At 40.5% G+C, this 12,299-nt stretch overlaps 1 pseudogene; it reads left to right on the forward strand.

Annotated features, from left to right (window-relative positions):
* The first annotated feature begins 5,379 nt into the window (after nucleotides 1-5,379).
* Nucleotides 5,380-11,736, forward strand: LOC148730166 (uncharacterized; annotated as a pseudogene).
* Nucleotides 11,737-12,299: the final 563 nt, after the last annotated feature.

A 12,299-nucleotide genomic window follows, 5' to 3' on the forward strand; every position in this document is an offset into this window, starting at 1 on the left:
AGCGGGCAGAGGAAATGTCCTACCCCTAACTCCCACTTAGTGAACCAGGACGGCGCTCTGGGATTTGAACTCTTTTCTGATATAAATTTCTCTTGTGTTCCGGTACATCTGCATGGCTTTTACAGCGTGAGTCTATAGTGTTAACCATCTCCTGATAATTACTTAAAGTTGTAATAAGAGAGGCATTGTGATGAACATCACGAGATGAACACGCCTCGCTGATTTTGAAATATTTGGTTTACCTTCGCGATTCTACCGAAGATTGCGGAATTCAACTACTTTTCTTCTGTTAATTGAGATTTTAGGAGTTCAATTCGTCAGTTCCCAAAACATGTGATCCCGTAAGTTTCGTCTATTCTTATCTTTTCTCAAGGATTTGAATGGAACGCACCGACAATTTTGGCATACTTTGTATCATTAACTTCAATAGTCGATTTGAACTCGGTTGACTCAAACTGATAATACTTTCCCTTGGCTCAAATTTACCCTAATAACTCTAACTTTAGGTAATAAAATAATTTGGATATATCAACAAAGTTGAAATGGTAAATTGGCCACCGTAACGATTACTAAAGCTGACGTTTCGAGCGTTAGACCTTCGTCGGAGCGAATAGAGGAATTGTGGGTTGTGTGTTGTGTGCTTTTAAAGGCAGAAAATGGAGCTACGTTAGGTAGGTGTCTGAACAGAGCTGATTGACACGTCCCAACCTTTACTCGTTATCGATAAGAACGTGGTAACATTTATGGAAACGTGACACATTTAGCTAAACCTTCTAAAGTAAACGTTCTTAGACGGAACAAACTAAATGTGCGAAACGACTCTCGATCGTGCAAGAAGTGTATACAGGATTCGTTATTAATTATGATAGAACAATTGCAATTCAACTCCTGTCCCGATACCTCGAACCTTCGCTAACCCGAATCCTTTTACGTCTCCCCGAATTACGAGGATACTACTGTAGATTGGTAACTGGAATAGTGGTTAGATGTATATATACATACAGTTACTTTATTCATCATTACGGATGCAAGTTACATACTGTGCTGGGTCAAGTAAACAAATTACAAACAACATCTCCCAAGGGCTACTTTATAGAAGAAATTTCAAATTAGTACTCGATAGTTACTGGATATGATAAATAAAATTCAGAAACGATTTCTGCAGACTAGTGCCGGCTGTTATTTGTTGTTTTTCACGACAATTTTGCAGATAAGATATTGATGATAATGGCCTCAGTATGATCACTGATGCGCGGAAAGGAAGAAAAGATCGATGAACCACTGTGTTATATGTGACGACTTAAATTGCTCTTAAAAACTTTTTCTTACATTAAAATATTTTAAAAGTTTTGTTCGCAATTTTTTTTTTAATTTGAATTTGAACATTCTAGGAAATGTAGATCGTATTCAACTGATGTCATTTGAAGAATGTCGATTCCATTAAATTAATTAATGGTAATGAGTTGCCAGTAATTACTCGACTTGGCTAATACTGCGTCCAAATGATTGCTGGGATCGGCCGAGCCAGTACCAGGTCGCTCAAGCGGCATGTTGTCTCGCGCGGCCTCGATCTTTGTTGTATGAAATGCAGAGCCAGAAAAGCTTCCTTAATTTTCCTAAAGTTGTGTGTTTTAAAACCTTTCTTCTTTCCGTGATGGGCCGAGGAAATCGTTGATCTGTGTGGGAATGTGAAAATGACCGTATTGTATCACAAAACAATTTACCTTATCCCCCCATAAAGCTTTACAATATCCTTATGATCACCATCCCCCTCATCAGCGAGTAACTGGAAGTCAATTTTATATAGCCCTCCCTTTATACTCTGTCGGACCCCCCTCAAAAACCAAATTTTGTGACTATAAATTCACAATTAGGTGTTTCTTAAAGTATAAATATGTAACCGATAGTTTCAATTTTGGTCTAATTCAACTGTAAAGGCCCGTTAAATGCATGGTTTCAACATCTGCTTCGACATGCACGTAACACTTTGTTGAACCAAATGTTCGGTGCGTTTGAACAGGTCGTCCAACATTGGTGAAAACGTAAAAAGTGTTAAAACCTTGTTAAAAGCGTGTTGAATCAAGTTTAAATCAGTTCAAACTTTCATTCAACATCGACTCAACTTTTCCGTTATAAAACCATTCGAAGAACTTTTAAGGGCCTCTGAAAGGCCTCCGCACAAATTTGTTTTTTCGTTCAACATTTGCTCAACATCCGTTCAACATTTGTGGAACGAATGTTAGTGAAATGTTAAAACCGTTTAAACGGGCCTTAAATCTCGCATCTGTTTTGATCAATGTGAGCAACTTCGAGTTTACCCCTCCCCCCCCCCCCCCATGAACCTTACAGTCACCCTTACTTGTTACGAGTTGACTGTTGCTGGGAAGGGTGGGTGTGCAGTTTCTGTAATTCCGTTACTCGCACGAAATATCGTTTACACTTCATAACATTGTGAGATTTAAACCCGGGGTAACTTTTTCTCTAAGAGTTCCTTAATTAAGCGTTCACCAGATTGGATTCTGCGGTTTCACTTTACGTTAATATTAAAGGTTAAATATTTCTCTTTCTGTGCTTGCTAATTAGAGTAAAGGGCTTTTTAAGCATTTAACTCCCATGAGTGATGAAGACAGAATTTCTCCATACAAAATCAATACACTATCAAGCAGACACGTAATAGGCATTTAGGGGACTATTAGTTGATTCAATGCCAAATTCTCTCAACTGACATCGTAAGAATTGTATGGCAGATAGTAAGGAGAATTACAAATGAGATCTTGGGAATGAAAGGATTAAGCGATCTCTACACGGTTAAGAGCTCCGACCTTTTTATCAGCGAATCTAATACCTCGGCTCCAATAGCTCATATACTATACTTAAAATTCGCCCTAAGATTTTTTTCTACTAAATTTTTCATGAATCTCGAACGACTGATTTCGACTCTGATGGAAAGGCTTTTGTGCTGAAGCAAAAAAAAATTCTTTCAAGGATTTAGGAAGCAGTTTTCCAGGAACTGTTGAGAGAATTGCTTTGGGACATTACTTAATATCGGCGCCTGCATAAAAAGGCCTACATTACACACTTACTGTATTGTCCCGAGGGAAACAGTTAGTTAGGTATACAAAACTAGGGAAACAGGAAAACAGTTAGCTAGGTGAAAAAACTAACTAGTTTCCCGAGGGACCATACATAATTGTTATGTTATATATTTAGACTTCCCATATGACAAAAACATACAAATACAAATTGTATCCCGGTCGGGATACATTTTTATTACACGACTCGGGCAGTCAGAGGGCCAATAACTAAAATCAACCAATCAAAAGGCTCTATTGCCGGTCAATATTCTCTCAATATTGGACCACGCACTGTCCCGAATGGTCCCGAATGATACCGCACTTGTCTCCCTTTGAACTTCAGTCGTATAATAAATCTGTTATTAACCAAGTTTGTTCGGGACCGTACTGGAAGAATATCGGCCCTCGGTCTTTTTTGTACGGACCTCGCTACGCTCAGTCCGTACTGTCAAGACCTCGGGCCGATATTCTCCCAGTTCAGCCCTCGCGCTTGGTTTATAAGATATATGTATTTGATCAGGGGCACGTTGACCAAGAATCAACCAATCACACTGTCGTTGCCGGACGACAACTGTATTCGGTTGATTCGATATTTAAATAATTTTCATTCGTAACAACACCGCTCACGTTGCTCCCAACTCAACTTGTTTTTATCTCTTGCTACAACAACAACAACAACAACAACAAAGTCTTTATTCGCACTATTTCAAGAGGTTACTACAGATTACAAAAGTCAGAATATATAAGAAACAGTAAATTACATCAATAATCAAAAGTAAAATGTGCACAGTGACCAAAGTAGCATAGCTTTCGAGTTGGCCACTGTCACGTGTAATTAACTGGTGTATCTTAACATTTACACATGACTTACTTTACTTTAATTCTATATTTACACTAACCAAGGTATTTATACAAAGTTAATATTATAAACAAAGAGAAAAGAGAAATGAGTAAACAAGTAAATAAATAAATAAAAATTAAATTAAGTTTAAAAGAAGGAGAATTAATTTTTTTTTTTACATTGCAGTTGTATAAGTACTCATAGTAAAGGTGCCAAAGTAACAAGTATTGGTAGATACGTGAATTTTAATGAATCAAAAAATCAAAGACTAAGAACAAAGAAACTAAAGTAAACTGAATCAATGCATTCTAAGAAGCAGATTGCGAATTTAGAAGATATAGCTTGAATTATTTGGAGAAGCGATAATAACCTAATTTTTTTGGATGCAGTGGAATAGCCTCTCATATTTTCGATGCAATGAAAGTAAAAGTAGAAGCTCCATAATTGTTATGTGTTAGAGGCCTACGGAAGTTAAGGTTAGATAAAAATCTAGTGTAATGGCTATCGACGTCAGAAGCTAGAGGCAGAGTTCAAGAAAAAACTTGCCGGGATGCCTGTTGGATTGTTAATTATTTTATGTGCAAAGAGTGCTACACGAGCACGCGGCCCATAGCCACGAGCTGATATGTCAATTTACAACATAGAAACGGTTAAACGTTTAGGAAGCGGGAGGGACACACAGTGCTCCTTTAGTTGAGTGAAAGTCTAGGTATATAACAATATTTAATATTTCTCGTAAAAAGTTTGGTGTCTGAACATGACACTTAATATGTGATTTTATCTTTTTGTGAGAGAAAGGTTTCTCGCTAGCTATAGTGTCGGTTATTATTTGTCGTTTTTCAAGACAATTTCGCAGATTACATATTGATGATAACGACCTCGGTATGATCACTAATGCGGAAACGGAAGAAAAAAACGATGAACCACTACCTCGTTTTATGTGACGACTTAAATTGCTCTTACAAGCTTTTTCTTACCTTAAAATATTTTAAAAGTTTTGTTCAGATTTTTTAAATTTGAATTTCAGCACTCTTGGAAACTTGAATCGTATTCGATTGACGCCAGTTAAAGACTGTTGAATCAATTAAATGAATTAGTGGTAACGAGTTGCCAATACACGAATTGGCTAATACTGCGTCTAAATGAACGCTGGGATTGGCCGAGCCAGTACCAGGTCGCTTAAGGGGTATGTTGTTCCGCGGCCTCGATCTTTGTCATTGTTGTAAGAGATGCAAAGCCAGAAAAGCTTGGTAAACTCGCTTAGAAATTGTGTGTTTGCAAACTGTTCTTCTTTTCATGACGGGTTGGGGAAATCTTTTATCTGTGTGGGAATGTGAAAATGACTGTATTTTATCACAGTACAATTTACTTTATCCCCCCAGAAAGCTCTGGCAGTGAGTTTGCTACAGTCCCACTTCCCTCCCCTCCCCCCTTTTGCACTCTATCGGAGACGAAAGAGTATAAAGGGAGAGCAAAAACTTATCAGTTAACAAATGCGTACTACCATTTTCAGTTGAGTGAGAAGCGTCGAAAGTTTGGCGACCAAGTTTTGAGGTTAAAATATTATTTTTGTCGTTGTTGTTTTTGATATAGGCGAAGTTTTTTTCCAAGATGGAGGTCACGTTGACGGTTAACGGTTTAAAAGAAACCCTTTTGACAGTTGACGATTAAATTTTAGGTCATATAACGGTTAACGGTTAATTTTTTGGAATGTCGTTTATAAGACCAACTAAACGCGCAAATTGGGCGGTCAAATTGGGCTGTCATTTTTCATAATGACGTGGTTGTTTAGAACTGTTAATTTGTAACACCTATTTGTTAGAGATGACTATCGTTTTTCGACACCGGAGGTGTTTCCACACCGGAAGTCAGTTTGGTCGCGGAGTTAAAGGACTTATGTAAATGTATAAACAACAGATGTTGACCCCAATTTAGGCAATTGTTTAGTTCTTAATTAAGGATATCTGAGACATTTGACGGCTAACATTGGCTTGCTTATTTGACGGTTGACGATAGAAATATTGAGTTTTTGACGGTTGACGGTTGATATTTTGGCCATTTCACGGTTGACGGTTAACCCCATTGAGACCCCCTTCCAAGTTTGACAGTTGGCGACGCACAGCTTTTGAGATCTGGTTACCAAACGAATAAAATTGCCCCTGACAACCTTATGGTCATATCCCCGTCCCAAAAGCTTGTCCATGTCTCACCCAACTTAATCGTAGGAAATGTTTAGATAAGTTTAAAAATTCTTAGTCCTTAGAAAAGATAAACAAAGTGATATAACTAACTGACTTGACTAATGGCGACATTGTTTTCGAAAGGGTCTGATTGAATATGGCCGCTCCAATGGAATATACTGAGGAGCAATTGAATTACTACAGGATCTGTTACATTGTCACCGATGTACTAGCTGAAGGCCTTCGAACAATCTTCAAACAAGAATGGGATAATCGCCACAAAGCAACACTGGGAGAATGGAAAGATGAACCGAAAAATGGAATGGACTTTGAGAGCCATGAATCCCCACGAAACAGAAGAAGAAACGCCCTTCTCTTGAAAACTATGATCAATGGTGACAGAGCGGAATGGGATTGTACCATGCTGTTTTATGCCATTCTTTATTCCGATTGCATCTACAGTCTCCATCCAGCTGTTCAGTCAAATGTGGATGATCTGAGAAAATTTCGTAATGAAGACTTTGCGCATAGACCACGAGGCTTCCTATCCAGCGGAGATTTTCAAGATGCGATTTTAAAGGTGCATACTGCATATCACGCACTCGGTCTCCCCACTCTACAAATCCGTGCAATCCAAACTCAGACAAGTTTCCCCACGAAAGAGTTAAGAAATGTTCTGGAGAAAGTTGACAACCTTCAACAAATAGCTATAGAGAACGAAGCAAAACTTGAAGAAAAAGAGAATCAACGACAGACCCTTGAAGAACAGTTGCAAACCAAAGTCTTCCCATTTTGTATTCTCCCTCCTGGACCTACACATGATGTCTTCCCTCGCAGATCGGAGGTTGATAAAATCACACAACACCTCATAAAACTCAAAGATGCCAACAAAGACAGCTTAAGCACCTTGTACTTATCCGGAAACCCCGGAAGTGGAAAATCTCAGCTGGCCCGTTTAGCAGCCAAGCGCTCCCTCTGCGATTTCATTTGTCATGACGCTTAATGCAGAAAGTTCAGAAACACTTTTGGAATCGTATGTCTCCTTCGCTCGACATTGTAAATGTCCAGATTACTCAGTTACAGACACGCGTAATTCCAAAGATCTGAGTACAGACGAAAAAATTGCGAGTCTCAAGACGCTAATAAGCGCAAAAATTGAGCTTTACACGTCGTGGTTGCTGGTAGTTGATAATGTCACTAGTTTGTCTCATGTACATACGTATTTGCCAGGTCCAGAAAACCAACAGTGGGCGAGGGGCCAGTCGCTGATAACAACACAAGACATCAAGTCTATTCCTCTAAAAAGCTCCTTCACTCAGCACATCTCAGTAACCAAAGGAATGCTACCTGATGATGCCAGCTCCTTGTTAAGGCTCCTTTCTGGTGTCACTGATAACGAGGTAGAAAAAGAAATTGCACGAACTTTGGACTACCAGCCATTGGCCTTGGCCAGCGCCGCCATATATGTAAAACAAGTTCGAGAAAGTAAAATAGCTTCAAAATTCGGCTGGACTGACTTTCTGAAGAAACTTGAAAAAGGCCACCGAGGTACAATTGAGAGCATTCTTGCCGAAACAAACCCGAGTTACCCAAAAACAATGACCACAGCGACAACACTCGCCTTGGAAAAGGTAATGAAATCTGACAGAGTTCTAGATCACTTGTTCATTTTTCTCTCTCTTTGTGCACCACACCCAATACTAAAAGATATTGTCGTCGACTACATCATGGAAATGGAAAAGGAATTGGAAGATAAAGATGCGATTGGGGTAAAGATAAGTCGATGCCCACTGTTGTTGTTTGACGAAGAGGAGAGCGGTGTTTACATTCGAGTGCATGGAGTCGTCCATTACGTTGTTAATTCAGTAAGAAAGAAATCTGCAAAGAATAAGCAAATTAAATGCATACTAAGAGCTGCTTCATCCTTCTCCAAATTCGAGGATCAAGATTCTTTAGTCGTTGGCACAAAAATTGTTCCTCACCTGGCAAAAGTGATTACAGACTTTGAAGATTTTTCTTTGGAAGAAAGAATATCTCAAATGGCTCAAATTGATAACCTGACTTTCCAGGACTATTCTAAAGTCTTTACAACTCTCGGAAAGATGTGCCGCAAGCAATCCCAATATCCAGCGGCGAGAAGCTACTTTACAGCAGTCCTAGCAATCGTCAATTTAAGAGACCCAAGTAATGAATTACGAAAAACAGATATTTATAATGACCTGGGCACTGTCCACCAGCAGCTGGGTGACCTAAAGCAGGCAAAACACTGTCACGAGCGAGCGCTGGATATTCGACTGAAAAAGCTCGGACCTAAGCATGTTGATGTCGCAATGTCTTACAATAACCTGGGCATTGTCCACCGGCAGCTGGGTGACCTAAAGCAGGCAAAAGACTGTCAAAAGCGAGCGCTGGATGTTTGGCTGAAAAAGCTCGGACCTGAGCATGTTCATGTCGCAACGTCTTATAATAACCTGGGCGTTGTCCACGAGCAGCTGGGTGACCTAAAGCAGGCAAAAGACTGTCAAAAGCGAGCGCTGGATGTTTGGCTGAAAAAGCTCGGACCTGAGCATGTTCATGTCGCAACGTCTTATAATAACCTGGGCGTTGTCCACGAGCAGCTGGGTGACCTAAAGCAGGCAAAAGACTTTCACGAGCGAGCCCTGGATGTTCGGCTGAAAAAGCTCGGACCTGAGCATGTTGATGTCGCAATGTCTTACAATAACCTGGGCCTAGTCCACGAGCAGCTGGGTGACGTAAAGCAGGCAAAAGACTGTCACGAGCGAGCGCTGGATATTCGACTGAAAAAGCTGGGACCTGAGCATGTTGATGTCGCAATGTCTTACAATGACCTGGGACTTGTCCACCAGCAGCTGGGTGACCTAAAGCAGGCAAAAGAATTTCACGAGCGAGCGCTGGATGTTAAGCTGAAAAAGCTCGGACCTGAGCATGTTGATGTCGCAACGTCTTATAATAACTTGGGCACTGTCCATAGGCAGCTGGGTGACCTAAAGCAGGCAAAAGACTGTCACGAGCGAGCGCTGGATGTTTGGCTGAAAATTCTCGGACCTGAGCATGTTTCTGTCGCAAAGTCTTACAATAACCTGGGCCTTGTCCACGAGCAGCTTGGTGACCTAAAGCAGGCAAAAGACTTTCACGAGCGAGCGCTGAATGTTAAGCTGAAAAACCTCGGACCTGAGCATGTTGATGTCGCAACGTCTTACAATAACCTGGGCCTTGTCCACCGCCAGCTGGATGACCTAAAGCAGGCAAAAGAATTTCACGAGCGAGCGCTGGATGTTCAGCTGAAAAAGCTCGGACCTGAGCATGTTGATGTCGCAATGTCTTACAATAACCTGGGCCTTGTCCACGAGCAGCTGGGTGACCTAAAGCAGGCAAAAGACTGTCACGAGCGAGCGCTGGATATTCGACTGAAAAAGCTCGGACCTGAGCATGTTCATGTCGCAATGTCTTACAATGACCTGGGACTTGTCCACCAGCAGCTGGGTGACCTAAAGCAGGCAAAAGAATTTCACGAGCGAGCGCTGGATGTTAAGCTGAAAAAGCTCGGACCTGAGCATGTTGATGTCGCAACGTCTTATAATAACTTGGGCTTTGTCCATAGGTAGCTGGGTGACCTAAAGCAGGCAAAAGACTGTCACGAGCGAGCGCTGGATGTTTGGCTAAAAATGCTCGGACCTGAGCATGTTTCTGTCGCAATGTCTTACAATAACCTGGGCCTTGTCCACGAGCAGCTTGGTGACCTGAAGCAGGCAAAAGACTTTCACGAGCGAGCGCTGAATGTTAAGCTGCAAAAGCTCGGACCTGAGCATGTTGATGTCGCAACGTCTTACAATAACCTGGGCCTTGTCCACCGGCAGCTGGGTGACCTAAAGCAGGCAAAAGAATTTCACGAGCGAGCGCTGGATGTTCAGCTGACAAAGCTCGGACCTGAGCATGTTTATGTCGCAATGTCTCACAATAACCTGGGCATTGTCCACCGGCAGCTGGGTGACCTAGAGCAAGCAAAAGACTGTCACGAGCGAGCACTGGATATTCGCCTTAAAATATTCGGTCCGGAACACGTCAAGGTGGCAGATACTTACAAAAGCCTGGGCGCTGTGCACAATTATCTCGGTCTCAGCCAAGAAGCAAACGGATGTTACGGTCGTGCATTGTCGATTTATGTCAAGAACTTTGGCCCTGAAGATAATGAAGTGAGATTTGTTCAGAATGCACTTGCTCAGCTACGTACGGCAGAACTGAATATTGGCAACACATAAAGTTTAATAATCATAAATTCGTAATTCTTTAAAGCGTTAGGCTCGTTACTCGTAGATCAGCGAAGATCAAATCGGAACTGAGAGTTCAAAGAAAGATATCAAGACTTCAGTTTACAACATACTTATACAGATTAAGTCAAGCAACATCTAATTGTGGTGCATTGTAATGTAGAAAATTTAAGAAACCACAGACAATTTCCCTGTAAGCCAGATTTCTAGCGATCAACATTACAAGTTAAAGGGCCAATTAGAGTGCAGTCAGTTGCGTTTGACACGTGCCGCAGCCGATCTGTGAAAGGTAGAGCTAAAAACCCATTCAAATCTCAAGAACTTTTGAGGCTCACTCTTGAAACCATAGCAACGTTAGACTAAAAATGGCAGAATATTTAAAAAACTGAAACACGCTGTGGTTTTCCCCCTAGATCACGACGCTAGTAGAGAAATTACGCTTCAAACTTTCACCTCAGATGTCTCTCACAACGGGCACAAAATATCGTTTGCACACCATAGTTTCTCCCTTGCTGATATTAACCGGTCTATCATCGAAGTTCGATCGTCAAAATGCATTTGGAGTAAGTTCGGCTACGTTGATCTCGACACGTCAGCTGGGCGGTCCCCAGCGATAGTTTTATCATATTTTGCTTTAAAAAAAAGTGGTTTTGAAGTATCAAGGATTAATCCTTTCAATTTTTTTTAAAAATTGCGCCATATCAATTATTATTAAAAACCGGATCGTTGAATAATGCAATTCAAGACTTTTTATGGACTTAACCATTATGATATATGAGCCAATATACCATAATCTACAAATATGATAAGCGTACGCGTCGGCTTAAAATTAAAAGGGAGCTAAAAAGAAGAGAAGACAAGATTTGTCTAATATCGTGGGGGTGTTTTTAATAAAAAAATAATTATTCCACTCGCGCTTGTTGGATATGAGATGATTATAGCTAACTCGGCGCTACGCGCCTCGTTGGCTATCTATCATCTCATATCTAACAAGCGCGAGTGGAATAATTGTTAAATACATACTGTTGCTATGGATTTATAGGCGTCTATGTGACATGCGCAGATGTTATTCAACTTTGTCTATGTAATATTGAATTAGACCCTGTCACTGGCTGTCAGGATTTTAAAATATCGTCTGTGACTTTATTGCAATGAACGTTGTACTTTTCTCGGAGTATGGTTCCTCTAGAAGCTATTAAGTTTAATTTCTAGTTTTGACATCGAAGTAATTCTTTAAAATTTGAAAATTGTTCATAGTTTAAATCATCACAACCATAGTAACTTTTGGCGTGCTGTACGTATTGTAATCTTTAACTAAGTAGGCTAATTATTAAAGGAGTTAAGTAATGGCACTTCTGTAGTCGACGGTGTTGCGTTTTGGTGGTTGAAAAGATTTGTTGTTAGAACAATAGATAAAACCTATAGTTCCGTTTGGCAAAAACCGCGCGAATGCACAGAATCCGCATGGCTCTAATCATACTCCATTTATCAGTCATTTTCGCGGTGTGAACACGAGCTTGTTGATACACAAACCTAAAAGAATCCGGGACAATCTCACTCCTACAGAACGATAAGCCATACGCTCACTTAAGGAACGTAAAGACATAATTATAAAACCCGCCGACAAAGGTTCTGGTATTGTTGTTATGGACACAACCTGATACAGCGATGAATACAACAGACAACTTTCTGACACTATATTTTATAAACGCTTGACAAACGACATCACTGCTGATATACAAAAACGTGTTACCTTTTATGTTAACAGGATGCATAACGACCAAATCATCAACGAAACAACAAAACAATACCTCTTGCAGACTGACGTAAGACCAGGACGATTTTACATCTTACCCAAAATACACAAACCCGGTAATCCAGGACGCCCTATTGTCTCATCCAATAGCCACCCCAC

Source organism: Stylophora pistillata, chromosome 5 (assembly GCF_964205215.1).
Source record: "Stylophora pistillata chromosome 5, jaStyPist1.2, whole genome shotgun sequence".
NCBI lineage: Eukaryota > Metazoa > Cnidaria > Anthozoa > Scleractinia > Pocilloporidae > Stylophora > Stylophora pistillata.